Raw genomic sequence first — 17,185 nt, forward strand, 5'->3', positions numbered from 1 at the left:
CGGGATCTCCTACTCCCCTCCATCAGACAGACAGAACCTGAGGATCTATGGGGACGGGCTTGACTGAATGAGGACAATAGATCCATTGTTCCACAGTGTTCTAGAACCAGACAGCAGCTCTACAACATGTAATCAGAACAGATAGAACTTCTTGGCCAGAAACCAATAACATATGCCATTTATCCAAAAATACTGACAGTCGTGTCTGCATACATTTCTTGTATGGGTGGCCCCAGCAGGTATTGAACCCTGAACCCTCTTTGGCATTGAAAGTGCCATGCTCTACCAACTGAACCACACAAGATCAGGATTGGACTTTAACATTGGGCCAGGTGGGATGCAAGACCTGGCCAACATCCTGTGAAATTGCAGAGCGCAAAATTTAAAATACAAAATTCGTAACATTAAACATTCATGAAAATACAAGTGTCTTACATCGTTTAAAAGCTTAACTTCTTGTTAATCCTGTCACTTTGTCTGATTTAAAAAATACTTTACAGTGAAAGCACACCATGACATTATCTCTCTATAGAGTCTATCTGACATACAATTGCACATTTGAACAGACTGCTTCTACTCACTAAACAGAGAACTGTCTAAAACATGAATATTATGTAGCAGATCTGTGAATCATGAGGTGACCATGAGTCCCGCTATCTCAGAATATCCCCGACTGTCAGGTATATACTGCCATTAAGGCCCAGATGAACAAACAGGGAATGATATTGAAGGGTTTAATCTGATGATCACCGGCAAATTTTTCAAAATAATAACTTAAAACAGAAATTATTTATTATTATTATTATTACAATTATAAAATCTGTGAAACAATAGTGACATTTTATTATATTTTATAGCAAAATTACTCCTCTCAATAAAAATAAAAATATATAAATACATATGTGTATATATAAATATACCGTGGGGTAAAAAAGTATTTAGTCAGCCATTAATTGTGCAAGTTCTCACACTTAAAAAGATGAGAGGCCTGTAATTTTCATCATAGGTACACTTCAACTATGACAGACAAAATGAGAAAAGAAAATCCAGAAAATCACATTGTAGGATTTTTATTGAAATGATTTGCAAATTATGGTGGAAAATAATTTTTGGGTCAATAACAAAAGTTTATCTCAATATTGTTAAATACCCTTTGTTGGCAATGACAGAGGTCAAACGTTTTCTGTAAGTCTTCACAAGGTTTTCACACACTGTTGCTGGTATTTTGGCCCATTCCTCCATGCAGATCTCCTCTAGAGCAGTGATGTTTTGGGGCTGTTGCTGGGCAACACGGACTTTCAACTCCCTCCAAAGATTTTCTATGGGGTTGAGATCTGGAGACTGGCTAGGCCACTCCAGGACCTTGAAATGCTTCTTACGAAGCCACTCCTTCGTTGCCCGGGCGATGTGTTTGGGATCATTGTCATGCTGAAAGACCCAGCCACGTTTCATCTTCAATGCCCTTGCTGATGGAAGGAGGTTTTCACTCAAAATCTCACGATACATGGCCCCATTCATTATTACCTTTACACGGATCAGTCGTCCTGGTCCCTTTGCAGAAAAACAGCCCCAAAACATGATGTTTCCACCCCCATGCTTCACAGTAGGTATGGTGTTCTTTGGATGCAACTCAGAATTATTTGTCCTCCAAACAAACACGAGTTGAGTTTTTACCAAAAAGTTATATTTTGGTTTCATCTGACCATATGACATTCTTCCAATCTTCTTCTGGATCATCCAAATGCTCTCCAGCAAACTTCAGACGGGCCTGGACATGTACTGGCTTAAGCAGAGGGACACGTCTGGCACTGCAGGATTTGAGTCCCTGGCGGCGTAGTGTGTTACTGATGGTAGGCTTTGTTACTTTGAACCCAGCTCTCTGCAGGTCATTCACTAGGTCCCCCCGTGTGGTTCTGGGATTTTTGCTCACTGTTCTTGTGATCATTTTGACCCCACGGGGTGAGATCTTGCGTGGAGCCCCAGATCGAGGGAGATTTTCAGTGGTCTTGTATGTCTTCCATTTCCTAATAATTGCTCCCACAGTTGATTTCTTCAAACCAAGCTGCTTACCTATTGCAGATTCAGTCTTCCCAGCCTGGTGCAGGTCTACAATTTTGATTCTGGTGTCCTTTGACAGCTCTTTGGTCTTGGCCATAGTGGAGTTTGGAGTGTGACTGTTTAAGGTTGTGGACAGGTGTCTTTTATACTGATAACAAGTTCAAACAGGTGCCATAAATACAGGTAACGAGTGGAGGACAGAGGAGCCTCTTAAAGAAGAAGTTACAAGTCTGTGAGAGCCAGAAATCTTGCTTGTTTGTAGGTGACCAAATACTTTTTTTCCACCATCATTTGCAAATAAATTCATTAAAAATCCTACAATGTGATTTTCTGGGGAAAAAAAATCTAATTTTGTCTATCATAGTTGAAGTGTACCTATGATGAAAATTACAGGCCTCTCATCTTTTTAAGTGGGAGAACTTGCACATTTGGCGGCTGACTAAATACTTTTTGCCCCACTGTATATACACATGTATCTACATGTCTACATTGCATATGGAAGTATTCAGATCCCTTCCCTTTATCCACATTTGGTTACGTTACAGCCTTATTCTAAAATGGATTTAATCTGGGTTTTTTGTCATCCATCTACACACAATACTCCATATTGGGAAAGCAAAAACAGCGATTTAGAAATGTTTAAAAATGTACTCTGGCGTTGTCTTGGCTGTGTGCTTAGGGTCGTTATACTGTTGGAGGTGAACCTTCGCTCCAGTCGGAGGTCCTGAGCACTCTATAGCAGGTTTTCACCAGGGATCTCTCTGTACTTTGATCTGTTCATTTTTCCCTCGATGTTGACCAGTCTCCAAATCCCTGCCGCTGAAACGCCCCCCCCCCCCCCCCCCCCAGCAGTCATATAGCAGTAATATAGCAGTAATATAGCAGTCATATAGCAGTCATATTATTGTCATATAGCAGTAATTCAGCAGTCATATAGCCGTCATATAGCCGTCATATAGCAGTCACATAGCAGTAATATATCAGTCATATAGCAGTAATATAGCAGTCATATAGCACTTATATAGCCGTCATATAGCAGTCATATAGCAGTCATATAGCAGTCATATAGCAGTCACATAGCAGTCATTTCCGGTCACAACTTGCAGGCTTGTTTTCGAGTTGCTGTGCGTTTTGTTGCCAACCTGTTTTGCTACCTGACAACTTTACGGTTTTCACTTTTTAATTACCGTTCATATATTTATTAATTTTTTCCTCAACTTTTTCACTCCGGACGCTTTATCTGGACACGATTCGTCAGGACCTCCAACAGCCGAAGCTAAGTAGTAACATTAACATGATGCCTTCTAATTGCAGCCGCTGTACTCGCCTTACGGCTCGGATAGCTGTGCTGCAAGCCCAGCTTCAGATGCAATCGTTAGGCAAGGGTAATTTCAGTGTAGGAAAGGATGAAACAGCGTCTGTGGCACCAGTAAGTACAGATAGTAGTGTAAATCCCCTGGCACAGTCCCCGCAGCCGGACAACTTTCTCACGGTTTCTGGAAGGAAATGCTGTAGGAACGCTCAACCGGTGTCGCTCATTCAGCCGACAGAAACTTTCAACTGGTTTTCCCCATTAAGCAGCGGGTCGGAGTCAGAGGCCGATTCTTCTCTGGTCTCTACTCCTCCCGTTACGGGGTCTGAGACGCCGAAGCTTCCCACCATTAGCTCTGACAAATTGAAAACTCTAGTCATTGGCGACTCCATTACCCGCAGTATTAGACTTAAAGCGAATCATCCAGCGATCATACACTGTTTACCCGGGGGCAGGGCTACCGACGTTAAGGCTAATCTGAAGATGGTGCTGGCTAAAGCTAAAACTGGCGAGTGTAGAGAGTATAGAGATATTGTTATCCACGTCGGCACCAACGATGTTAGGATGAAACAGTCAGAAATCACCAAGCGCAACATAGCTTCTGCGTGCATATCAGCTAGAAAGATGTGTCGGCATCGAGTAATTGTCTCTGGCCCCCTCCCAGTTAGGGGGAGTGATGAGCTCTACAGCAGAGTCTCACAACTCAATCGCTGGTTGAAAACTGTTTTCTGCCCCTCCCAAAAGTTAGAATTTGTAGATAATTGGCCCTCTTTCTGGGACTCACCCACAAACAGGACCAAGCCTGACCTGCTGAGGAGTGACGGACTCCATCCTAGCTGGAGGGGTGCTCTCATCTTATCTACCAACATAGACAGGGCTCTAACTCCCCTAGCTCCACAATGAAATAGGGTGCAGGCCAGGCAGCAGGCTGTTAGCCAGCCTGCCAGCATAGTGGAGTCTGCCATTAGCACAGTCAGTGTAGTCAGCTCAGCTATCACCATTGAGACCGTGTCTGTGCCTCGACCTAGGTTGGGCAAAACTAAACATGGCGGTGTTCGCCTTAGCAATCTCACTAGGATAAAGACCACCTCCATTCCTGTCATTACTGAAAGAGATCATGATACCTCACATCTCAAAATAGGGCTACTTAATGTTAGATCCCTTACTTCAAAGGCAATTATAGTCAATGAACTAATCACTGATCATAATCTTGATGTGATTGGCCTGACTGAAACATGGCTTAAGCCTGATGAATTTACTGTTTTAAATGAGGCCTCACCTCCTGGCTACACTAGTGACCATATCCCCCGTGCATCCCGCAAAGGCGGAGGTGTTGCTAACATTTACGATAGCAAATTTCAATTTACAAAAAAAAAAAGACAGTTTCGTCTTTTGAGCTTCTAGTCATGAAATCTATGCAGCCTACTCAATCACTTTTTATAGCTACTGTTTACAGGCCTCCTGGGCCATATACAGCGTTTCTCACTGAGTTCCCTGAATTCCTATCGGACCTTGTAGTCATAGCAGATAATATTCTAATCTTTGGTGACTTTAATATTCACATGGAAAAGTCCACAGACCCACTCCAAAAGGCTTTCGGAGCCATCATCGACTCAGTGGGTTTTGTCCAACATGTCTCTGGACCCACTCACTGTCACAGTCATACGCTGGACCTAGTTTTGTCCCATGGAATAAATGTGGTGGATCTTAATGTTTTTCCTCATAATCCTGGACTATCGGACCACCATTTTATTACGTTTGCAATTGCAACAAATAATCTGCTTAGACCCCAACCAAGGAACATCAAAAGTTGTGCTATAAATTCACAGACAACACAAAGATTCCTTGGTGCCCTTCCAGACTCCCTCTGCCTACCCAAGGACGCCAGAGGATAAAAATCAGTTAACCACCTAACTGAGGATCTCAATTTAACCTTGCGCAATACCCTAGATGCAGTTGCACCCCTAAAAACAAAAAAAATGTCTCATAAGAAACTAGCTCCCTGGTACACAGAAAATACCCGAGCTCTGAAGCAAGCTTCCAGAAAATTGGAACGGAAATGGCGCCACACCAAACTGGAAGTCTTCCGACTAGCTTGGAAGGACGGTACCGTGCAGTACCGTAGAGCCCTTACTGCTGCTCGATCATCCTATTTTTCTAACTTAATTGAGGAAAATAAGAACAATCCGAAATTCCTTTTTAATACTGTCGCAAAGCTAACTAAAAAGCAGCATTCCCCAAGAGAGGATGACTTTCACTTTAGCAGTGATAAATTCATGAACTTCTTTGAGGAAAAGATTATGATTATTAGAAAGCAAATTACGGACTCCTCTTTAAACCTGCGTATTCCTCCAACTCTGCCAGGACCTAGGATCAAGAGAGACGCTCAAGTGTTTTAGTACTATATCTCTTGACACAATGATGAAAATAATCATGGCCTCTAAACCTTCAAGCTGCATACTGGACCCTATTCCAACTAAACTACTGAAAGAGCTGCTTCCTGTGCTTGGCCCTCCTATGTTGAACATAATAAACGGCTCTCTATCCACTGGATGTGTACCAAACTCACTAAAAGTGGCAGTAATAAAGCCTCTCTTGAAAAAGCCAAACCTTGACCCAGAAAATATAAAAAACTATCGGCCTATATCGAATCTTCCATTCCTCTCAAAAATTTTAGAGAAGGCTGTTGCGCAGCAACTCACTGCCTTCCTGAAGACAAACAATGTATATGAAATGCTTCAGTCTGGTTTTAGACCCCATCATAGCACTGAGACGGCACTTGTGAAGGTGGTAAATGACATTTTAATGGCATCGGACCGAGGCTCTGCATCTGTCCTCGTGCTCCTAGACCTTAGTGCTGCTTTTGATACCATCGATCACCACATTCTTTTGGAGAGATTGGAAACCCAAATTGGACATGTTCTGGCCTGGTTTAGATCTTATCTGTCGGAAAGATATCAGTTTGTCTCTGTGAATGGTTTGTCCTCTGACAAATCAACTGTAAATTTCGGTGTTCCTCAAGGTTCCGTTTTAGGACCACTATTGTTTTCACTATATATTTTACCTCTTGGGGATGTTATTCGAAAACATAATGTAAACTTTCACTGCTATGCGGATGACACACAGCTGTACATTTCAATGAAACATGGTGAAGCCCCAAAATTGCCCTCGCTAGAAGCATGTGTTTCAGACATAAGGAAGTGGATGGCTGCAAACTTTCTACTATTAAACTCGGACAAAACAGAGATGCTTGTTCTAGGTCCCAAGAAACAAAGCGATCTTCTGTTGAATCTGACAATTAATCTTAATGGTTGTACAGTCGTCTCAAATAAAACTGTGAAGGACCTTGGCGTTACTCTGGACCCTGATCTCTCGTTTGAAGAACATATCAAGACCATTTCGAGGACAGCTTTTTTCCATCTACGTAACATTGCAAAAATCTGAAACTTTCTGTCCAAAAATGATGCAGAAAAATTAATCCATGCTTTTGTCACTTCTAGGTTAGACTACTGCAATGCTCTATTTTCCGGCTACCCGGATAAAGCACTAAATAAACTTCAGTTAGTGCTAAATACGGCTGCTAGAATCCTGACTAGAACCAAAAAATTTGATCATATTACTCCAGTGCTAGCCTCTCTACACTGGCTTCCTGTCAAAGCAAGGGCTGATTTCAAGGTTTTACTGCTAACCTACAAAGCATTACATGGGCTTGCTCCTGCCTATCTCTCTGATTTGGTACACGTACGCTACGGTCACAAGACGCAGGCCTCCTAATTGTCCCTAGAATTTCTAAGCAAACAGCTGGAGGCAGGGCTTTCTCCTATAGAGCTCCATTTTTATGGAACGGTCTACCTACCCATGTCAGAGACGCAAACTCGGTCTCAACCTTTAAGTCTTTACTGAAGACTCATCTCTTCAGTGGGTCATATGATTGAGTGTAGTCTGGCCCAGGAGTGGGAAGGTGAACGGAAAGGCTCTGGAGCAACGAACCGCCCTTGCTGTCTCTGCCTGGCCTGTTCCCCTCTTTCCACTGGGATTCTCTGCCTCTAACCCTATTACAGGGGCTGAGTCACTGGCTTGCTGGGGCTCTCTCATGCCGTCCCTGGAGGGGGTGCGTCACCTGAGTGGGTTGATTCACTGTTGTGGTCATCCTGTCTGGGTTGGCGCCCCCCCCCCCCTTGGGTTGTGCCGTGGCTGAGATCTTTGTGGGCTATACTCAGCCTTGTCTCAGGATGGTAAGTTGGTGGTTGAAGATATCCCTCTAGTGGTGTGGGGGCTGTGCTTTGGCAAAGTGGGTGGGGTTATATCCTTCCTGTTTGGCCCTGTCCGGGGGTGTCCTCGGATGGGGCCACAGTGTCTCCTGACCCCTCCTGTCTCAGCCTCCAGTATTTATGCTGCAGTAGTTTGTGTCGGGGGGCTGGGGTCAGTTTGTTATATCTGGAGTACTTCTCCTGTCCTATTCGGTGTCCTGTGTGAATCTAAGTGTGCGTTCTCTAATTCTCTCCTTCTCTCTTTCTTTCTCTCTCTCGAAGGACCTGAGCCCTATGACCATGCCCCAGGACTACCTGACATGATGACTCCTTGCTGTCCCCAGTCCACCTGGCCATGCTGCTGTTCCAGTTTCAACTGACCTGAGCCCTAGGACCATGCCCCAGGACTACCTGACATGATGACTCCTTGCTGTCCCCAGTCCACCTGGCCATGCTGCTGCTCCAGTTTCAACTTCCACCTGACTGTGCTGCTGCTCCAGTTTTAACTGTTCTGCCTTATTATTATTCGACCATGCTGGTCATTTATGAACATTTGAACATCTTGGCCATGTTCTGTTATAATCTCCACCCGGCACAGCCAGAAGAGGACTGGCCACCCCACATAGCCTGGTTCCTCTCTAGGTTTCTTCCTAGGTATTGGCCTTTCTAGGGAGTTTTTCCTAGCCACCGTGCTTCTACACCTGCATTGCTTGCTGTTTGGGGTTTTAGGCTGGGTTTCTGTACAGCACTTTGAGATATCAGCTGATGTACGAAGGGCTATATAAATAAATTTGATTTGATTTGATATAGCAGTCACATAGCAGTCATATAGCAGTCACATAGCAGTCATATAGCAGTCATATAGCAGTCACATAGCAGTCACATAGCAGCCATATAGCAGTCATATAGCAGTCACATAGCAGTCACATAGCAGCCATATAGCAGTCATATAGCAGTCATATAGAAGTCAAATAGCAGTAATATAGCAGTCATATAGCAGTAAGGTAGCGCTCATATAGCAGTAATATAGCAGTCAAATAGCAGTAAGATAGCGCTCATGTAGCAGTAATATAGCAGTCATACAGCAGTCATTTAGCAGTCATATAGCAGTCATTTAGCTGTCATATAGCAGTCATATAGCAGTCATATAGCCATCATTTAGCTGTCATATAGCAGTCATATAGCAGTCATATAGCAGTCATATAGCAGTCATATAGCAGTCATATAGCAGTCATATAGCAGTCATATAGCAGTCATATAGCAGTCATACAGCAGTCATTTAGCAGTCATATAGCAGTCATATAGCCGTCATATTATTGTCATATAGCAGTCATATAGCAGTCATACAGCAGTCATTTAGCAGTCATATAGCAGTCATATAGCCGTCATATTATTGTCATATAGCAGTAATATAGCAGTCAAATAGCAGTAAGGTAGCGCTCATATAGCGCTCATATAGCAGTCATATAGCAGTCATATAGCAGTAATATAGCCGTCATATAGCAGTAATATAGCAGTACTATAGCAGTCATATAGCAGTCATATAGCAGTCATATAGCAGTCATATAGAGGTCATATAGCAGTCATATAGCAGTCATATAGAGGTCATATAGCAGTCACATAGCAGTCATATAGCAGTCATATTGCAGTCATTTAGCAGTCATATTGCATTCATATAGCAGTCATTTAGCAGTCATATAGCAGTCATATAGCAGTCATATAGCAGTCATATAGCCGTCATATTATTGTCATATAGCAGTAATATAGCAGTCATATAGCAGTAAGGTAGCGCTCATATAGCAGTAATATAGCAGTCATATAGCAGTCATATAGAGGTCATATAGCAGTAATATAGAGGTTATATAGCAGTAATATAGAAGTCATATAGCAGTCATATAGCTGTCATATAGCAGTCATATTATTGTCATATAGCAGTAATATAGCAGTCATATAGCAGTCATATAGCAGTCATATAGCAGTCATATTGCAGTCATATAGCAGTCATATAGCAGTCATATAGCCGTCATATTATTGTCATATAGCAGTAATATAGCAGACATATAGCAGTCATATAGCAGACATATAGCAGTAATATAGCAGACATATAGCAGTAAGGTAGCGCTCATATAGCAGTAATATAGCCGTCATATTATTGTCATATAGCAGTAATATAGCAGACATATAGCCGTCATATAGCAGTAATATAGCAGACATATAGCCGTCATATAGCAGTAATATAGCAGACATATAGCAGTCATATAGCCGTCATATAGCAGTCATATAGCAGACATATAGCAGTCATATAGCAGTCATATAGCCGTCATATAGCAGTCATATAGCAGTCATATAGCCGTCATATAGCAGTCATATAGCCGTCATATAGCAGTCATATAGCAGTCATATAGCAGTCATATAGCAGTCATATAGCCGTCATATAGCAGTCATATAGCAGTCATATAGCCGTCATATAGCAGTCATATAGCAGTCATATAGCCGTCATATAGCAGTCAAATAGCAGTAAGATAGCGCTCATATAGCAGTAATATAGCCGTCATATTATTGTCATATAGCAGTAATATAGCAGACATATAGCAGTCATATAGCTGTCATATAGCAGTCATATAGCAGTCATATAGCCGTCATATAGCAGTAATATAGCAGACATATAGCAGTCATATAGCAGTCATATAGCCGTCATATAGCAGTCATATAGCAGTCATATAGCCGTCATATAGCAGTCATATAGCAGTCATATAGCAGTCATATAGCAGTCATATAGCAGTCATATAGCAGTCAAATGACAGTCATATAGCAGTCATATAGCAGTCATATTGCATTCATATAGCAAGGGGCAAATGTAACGGATGTGAAACGGCTAGCTTAGTTAGCGGTGCGCGCTAAATAGCGTTTCAATCGGTGACGTCACTTGCTCTGAGACCTTGAAGTAGTAGTTCCCCTTGCTCTGCAAGGGCCGCGGCTTTTGTGGAGCTATGGGTAACGATGCTTCGAGTGTGACTGTTGTTGATGTGTGCAGAGGGTCCCTGGTTTGCGCCCGGGTATGGGCGAGGGGACGGTCTAAAGTTATACTGTTACACAAACACATTTAAAATTACATTCCCATCTTTCTAAAGAAATGTCAACAGTTGTAAAAGCCCATTCAGTGAGTTAAACACATACTGTTTTTCAAAATGTTCAATGAGCAGGGACTCTCCAGATACAATATGATCACATTAAGTTTATTGATGATCACAGAGGAGTTTGATGATGCATGTGAAAAGTGAAGACAAACTATAAGAGGATATTATATTTTTTATCATTATTATGCTGCAGTTACACATGGTCATGATGTCATATTGAAACCTGAGAGCTGATAATACAATCTGATATATTTACTGTTCCATGTTTTCCTCAAGACAACCCTAATGCTATTCTTGATATGTTTGATATGATTCACCATGACAACCCACTGGGCACATTCATCAGTTTAACATCTAGTTTATATCTACATTTTGATTGAGTTGTATTTAACCATGTCATTGGATTTAGTTGAAAAGGTAGGTGAAACAAATGATACAATTCCAGGAATTCCTTGACATTGTGGCATGTTTTAAAGGAGAACATCAATCTGTGCTGGTACATTGATGCCTGATCAATGAAAACAAAGTTATTCAACCAGTTTGTGCCCAGTGGGATGTCACTGTACAACGAGGAGGTGAAATGACAAAAGTAATGTTTATAAAGAGAACGTCAAGCTGTGCTGGTATATTTTTCACCATCTGATCTGACTCCATGACATGTCATTTACAGCCAGGTAGAGGTAAGAACAAAAAAAACATCATTAGATAAAATAATAACCTATATGGGTCTAGAAGAAGAATCTGTACATCATTTAAATAGTTACAATCTAATATGTATCATTTACAAAAAATACACACGTATACACATATACACATATATACACTACCACTCAAAAGTTTGGACACACCTACTCATTCAAGGGTTTTCATTATTTTTACTATTTCGTAGAATAATAATTACTACATTGTAGAATAATAGTGAAGACATCAAAACTTAGATTTTTGGTTCCAAACTCTGTCTTTGAGAGACGCAGAGTAGGTGAACGGATGATCTCCGCATGTGTGGTTTCCACCGTGAAGCATGGAGGAGGTGTGATTGTGTGGGGGTGCTTTGCTGGTGCCAATGTCAGTGATGTATTTAGAATTCAAGGCACACTTATCCAGCATGGCTACCACAGCATTCTGCAGCGATACGCCATCCCATCTGGTTTGTGCTTAGTTGGACTATCATTTGTTTTTCAACAGGACACAAATACCCAACACACCTGGCAGTGTAAGGGCTATTTGACCGAGGATGAGAGTGATGGATTGCTGCATCAGAGTAAATGGCCTCCACAATCACCCGACCTCAACCCAATTGAGATGGTTTGTGATGAGTTGGACCGCAGAGTGAATAAAAAGCAGCCAACAAGTGCTCAGCATATGTGGGAACTCTTTACTGTTGTAAAATAATTACAGGTGAAACTGGTTGAGAGAATGCCAAGAGTGTGCAAACCTGTCATCAAGGCAAAGGGTGGCAACTTTGGAGCTTCTAAAATATAAAATATATTTGGGTTGGTTTAACACTTTTTTGGTTAGTACATGATTCCATGTGTGTTATTTTGTCGTTTTAATGTCTTCACTATTATTCTACAATGTAGGAAATAATTTTTTAAAATAAAGAAAAACCCTTGAATGAGTAGGTGTGTCCAAACTTTTGACTGGTACTGTGTATATATACTAAAGTATGTGGACACCCCTTCAAATTAATGGATTCGGTTATTTCAGCCACACCCTTTGCTGACAGGTGTATAAAATCAAGCACACAGCCATGCAATTTCCATAGACAAACACTAGCAGTAGAATGGGCCTTACTGAAGAACTCAGTGACTTTCAACGTGGCACCGTAATAGGATGCCACCTTTCCAACAAGATAGTTCGTCATATTACCTATATCTGCCCTGCTAGAGCTACCCAACTGTAAATGCTGTTATTGTGAAGTGGGAAAATCTTGGAGCAACAATGGCTCAGCGGTAAAGTGGTAGGCCACACAAGCTCACAGAACGGACCTGCCAAATGCTGACGCATATAGCGGGTAAAAATCACCTGTTCTCGGTTGCAACATTCACTACCGAGTTCCAAACTGCCTCTGGAAGCAACATAAGCACAATAACTGTTCATCGGGAGCTTCACACAAGCCTAAGATCACAATGCGCATTTCCAAGCATCGGCTGAAATGGTGTAAAGCTTGCCTCCATTGGACTCTGAAGCAGTTGAAACGCATTCTCTGGAGTGAAGAATCATGCTTCACCATCTGGTAGTCCGACAGACGTATCAAGGTTTGGCGGATGCCAGGAGAACGCTACTTGCCCGAATGCATAGTGCCAACTGTAAAGTTTAGTGGAGGAGGAATTATGGTCTGGGTCTTTTTTCCATTGTTCGGGCTAGGCCCCTTAGTTCCAGTGAAGGAAAATGTTAACGCTACAGCATACAATGATATTCTAGACTATTCTGTGCTTCCAATTTTGTGGCAACAGTTTGGGTAAGGCCCATTCCTGTTTCAGTATGATAATGTTCCCGTGGACAAAGTTAGGTCCATACAGACATGGTTTGTTGAGATCGTTGTGGAAGAACTTGACTAGCCTATACAGAGCCCTGACCTCAAACCAATTGTACACTTTTTGGATTAATTGGAACGCAGACTGCGAGCCAGGCCTAATCGCCCAACATCACTGCCCGGACATCAATGCCGACCTAACTAATGCTTTTGTTGCTGAATGGAAGCAAGTCCCCACATAAACGTTGCAACATCTTGTGGAAAGTGGAAACTGTTAAAGCAGCTAAGGGGGAACAACTTCATATTAATGCCCATGATTTTAGAATGAGCTGAGACAAGTAGGTGTCCACAAACTTTTGGTCATGAAGTGTGTATATATATATATATATATATATATATATATATATATATATATAATGGCTGGAATGGGATGAGTTGAATGGCATCAAATACATCAAACACATGGTTGCATGCCATTCCATTTGCTCCGATCCAGCCATTATTATGAGCCGTCCTCCCCTCAGCAGCCTCCACTGATATATAATATACAAAAACGCATGTACACTCATAAGAGTGTTAATATTGTGGTTTCAATCAAAATGTTCCCCAACCAGCAGTAAGTTCCGCAGTACCTAGTTCCGCAGTACCTAGTCCCACAGTATCTGGTCCCACAGTATCTGGTCCCACAGTATCTAGTCCCATGGTAACGTCCCACAGTACCTAGTCCCACAGTATCTGGTCCCACAGTACCTAGTCCCACAGCATCTGGTCCCACAGTATCTAGTCCCACAGCATCTGGTCCCACAGTATCTGGTCCCACAGTACCTAGTCCCACAGCATCTGGTCCCACAGTATCTGGTCCCACAGTACCTAGTCCCACAGTACCTAGTCCCACAGTATCTAGTCCCATGGTAACATCCCACAGTACCTAGTCCCATGGTAATGTCCCACAGTACCTAGTCCCATGGAACCTAGTCCCATAGTAACGTCCCACAGTACCTAGTCCCATGGTAACGTCCCACAGTGCCTAGTCCCATGGTAATGTCCCACAGTACCTAGTCCCATGGTAACGTCCCACAGTACCTAGTCCCATGGTAACGTCCCACAGTATCTAGTCCCACAGTACCTAGTCACATGGTAATAAGTCCCACAGCACCTAGTCCCACAGTATCTAGTCCCATGATAATGAGTCCCACATTATCTAGTCCCATGATAATGAGTCTCACAGTACCTAGTCCCACAGTATTTAGTCGCATGATAATGAGTCCCACAGTATCTAGTCCCATGATAATGAGTCCCACAGTATCTAGTCCCACAGTATCTAGTCCCATGGTAGTGAGTCCAACAGTACCAAGTCCCACAGTATCTAGTCCCATGGTAATGAGTCCAACAGCATCTAGTCCCACAGTATCTAGTCACACAGTATATAGTCCCATGGTATCTAGTCTCATGGTATCTAGTCCCACAGTATCTAGTCCAACAGTATCTAGTCCCACAGTATCTAGTCCCACAGTATCTAGTCCCACAGTACCTATTCCAACAGTATCTAGTCCAATGGTATCTTTCTCACAGTATCTAGTCCAACAGTATCTAGTCCCATGGTATCTAGTCCCACAGTATCTAGTCCCACAGTATCTAGTCCCACAGTACCTAGTCCCACAGCATCTAGTCCCACAGTATCTAGTCCCACAGCATCTAGTCCCACAGTATCTAGTCCCATGGTATCTAGTCCCACAGCACCTGGTCCCACAGCATCTAGTCCCACAGTATCTAGTCCCACAGTATCTAGTCCCACAGTATATAGTCCCACAGTATCTAGTCCCACAGTATCTAATCCCACAGTATCTAATCCCACAGTACCTAGTCCAATGGTATCTATTCCCACAGTATATAGTCCCATGGTATCTAGTCCCATGGTATCTAGTCCCACAGTATCTAATCCCACAGTATCTCCAGTGCTAACACAGTATCTCGTACCACAGTATCTAGTCCCACAGTACCTAGTCCCACAGTACCTAGTCCCACAGTATCTAGTTCCACAGTATCTAGTCCCACAGTATCTCCATTGCTAACACATTATCTAGTCCCACAGTACCTAGTCCCACAGTACCTAGTCCCACAGTATCTAGTCCCACAGTATCTAGTCCCACAGTATCTCCAGTGCTAACACAGTATATCGTACCACAGTACCTAGTCCCACAGTATCTAGTCCAACAGTACCTAGTCCCACAGTATCTAGTCCCACAGTATCTCCAGTGCTAACACAGTATCTCGTACCACAGTACATAGTATCTAGTCCCACAGTATCTCCAGTGCTAACACAGTATCTCGTACCACAGTACTTAGTCCCACAGTATCTAGTCCCACAGTATCTAGTCCCACAGTATCTAGTCCCACAGTATCTCCAGTGCTAACACAGTATATCGTACCACAGTACCTAGTCCCACAGTATCTAGTCCAACAGTACCTAGTCCCACAGTATCTAGTCCAACAGTACCTAGTCCCACAGTATCTAGTCCCACAGTATCTAGTCCAACAGTACCTAGTCCCACAGTATCTAGTCCCACAGTATCTCCAGTGCTAACACAGTATCTCGTACCACAGTACTTAGTATCTAGTCCCATAGTATCTAGTCCCACAGTATCTCCAGTGCTAACACAGTATCTCGTACCACAGTACTTAGTCCCACAGTATCTCGTACCACAGTACTTAGTCCCACAGTATCTAGTCCCACAGTATCTAGTCTCACAGTATTTCCAGTGCTAACACAGTATCTCGTACCACAGTACCTTCAGTATTACCACAGCACCTCCAGTGCTAAAACGATGGGTAGAAATCTGGTTCAGTGGTGAGCTGTAATGTTGGTTTGTGATCCCTATTGGCATTCCAGATGAGGATTCTGGATATATAGTCACATGTTCATTTCAGTGGTTTATTTTGAGATAAGCAGTCGGATCGTTATAGAGAAGTTGACAAGTTTGGTCAAATATGAACAGCCTAACAATTTGGCTGCAGTACATTCCTCCGTCCTCTCTGTGTTGGCTTGGATTGGGAGTTTTTCAGGCACGTGATCTGTATTGGTGAAGTCCACTGACAGATTGGTAAAGTGAATAGGCCAATGGAGCTGCCTGCTGACTGTGGCTGTACAGTTTGTGATTCATAAAGGTGTCGTCAGAAATCTGTCTCTGTGCTTTGAAGACCGTATGAATGGACTGGTCTGTCTCTGTCCTGTGAAGGCCATAGGAATGGACTGGTCTGTCTCTGTCCTGTGAAGGCCATAGGAATGGACTGGTCTGTCTCTGTCCTGTGAAGGCCATAGGAATGGACTGGTCTGTCTCTGTCCTGTGAAGGCCATAGGAATGGACTGGTCTGTCTCTGTCCTGTGAAGGTCATATGAATGGACTGGTCTGTCTCTGTCCTGTGAAGGCCATAGGAATGGACTGGTCTGTCTCTGTCCTGTGAAGGCCATAGGAATGGACTGGTCTGTCTCTGTCCTGTGAAGGCCATAGGAATGGACTGGTCTGTCTCTGTCCTGTGAAGGCCATAGGAATGGACTGGTCTGTCTCTGTCCTGTGAAGGCCATTGGGGCGGCAGGTAGCCTAGTGGTTAGAGTGTTGGACTTGTAACCGAAAGGTTGCAAGATCGAATCCCCGAGCTGACAAGGTAAAAATCTGTTATTCTGCCCCTGAACAAGGCACTGTTCTTAGGCCGTCTTTGAAAATAAGAATTTGTTCTTAACTGACTTGCCTAGTTAAATAAAGATACAATATGACTGGTCTTGTTTGTCCTGTGAAGGCCGTATGAATGGACTGGTCTGTCTCTGTCCTGTGAAGACAGTATGAATGGACTGGTCTGTCTCTGTCCTGTGAAGACCGTATGAATGGACTGGTCTGTCTCTGTCCTGTGAAGGCCGTATGAATGGACTGGTCTGTCTCTGTCCTGTGAAGGTCAT

The sequence above is a fragment of the Oncorhynchus kisutch genome, linkage group LG7 (genome assembly GCF_002021735.2).
Source record: "Oncorhynchus kisutch isolate 150728-3 linkage group LG7, Okis_V2, whole genome shotgun sequence".
NCBI classification, from domain to species: domain Eukaryota; kingdom Metazoa; phylum Chordata; class Actinopteri; order Salmoniformes; family Salmonidae; genus Oncorhynchus; species Oncorhynchus kisutch.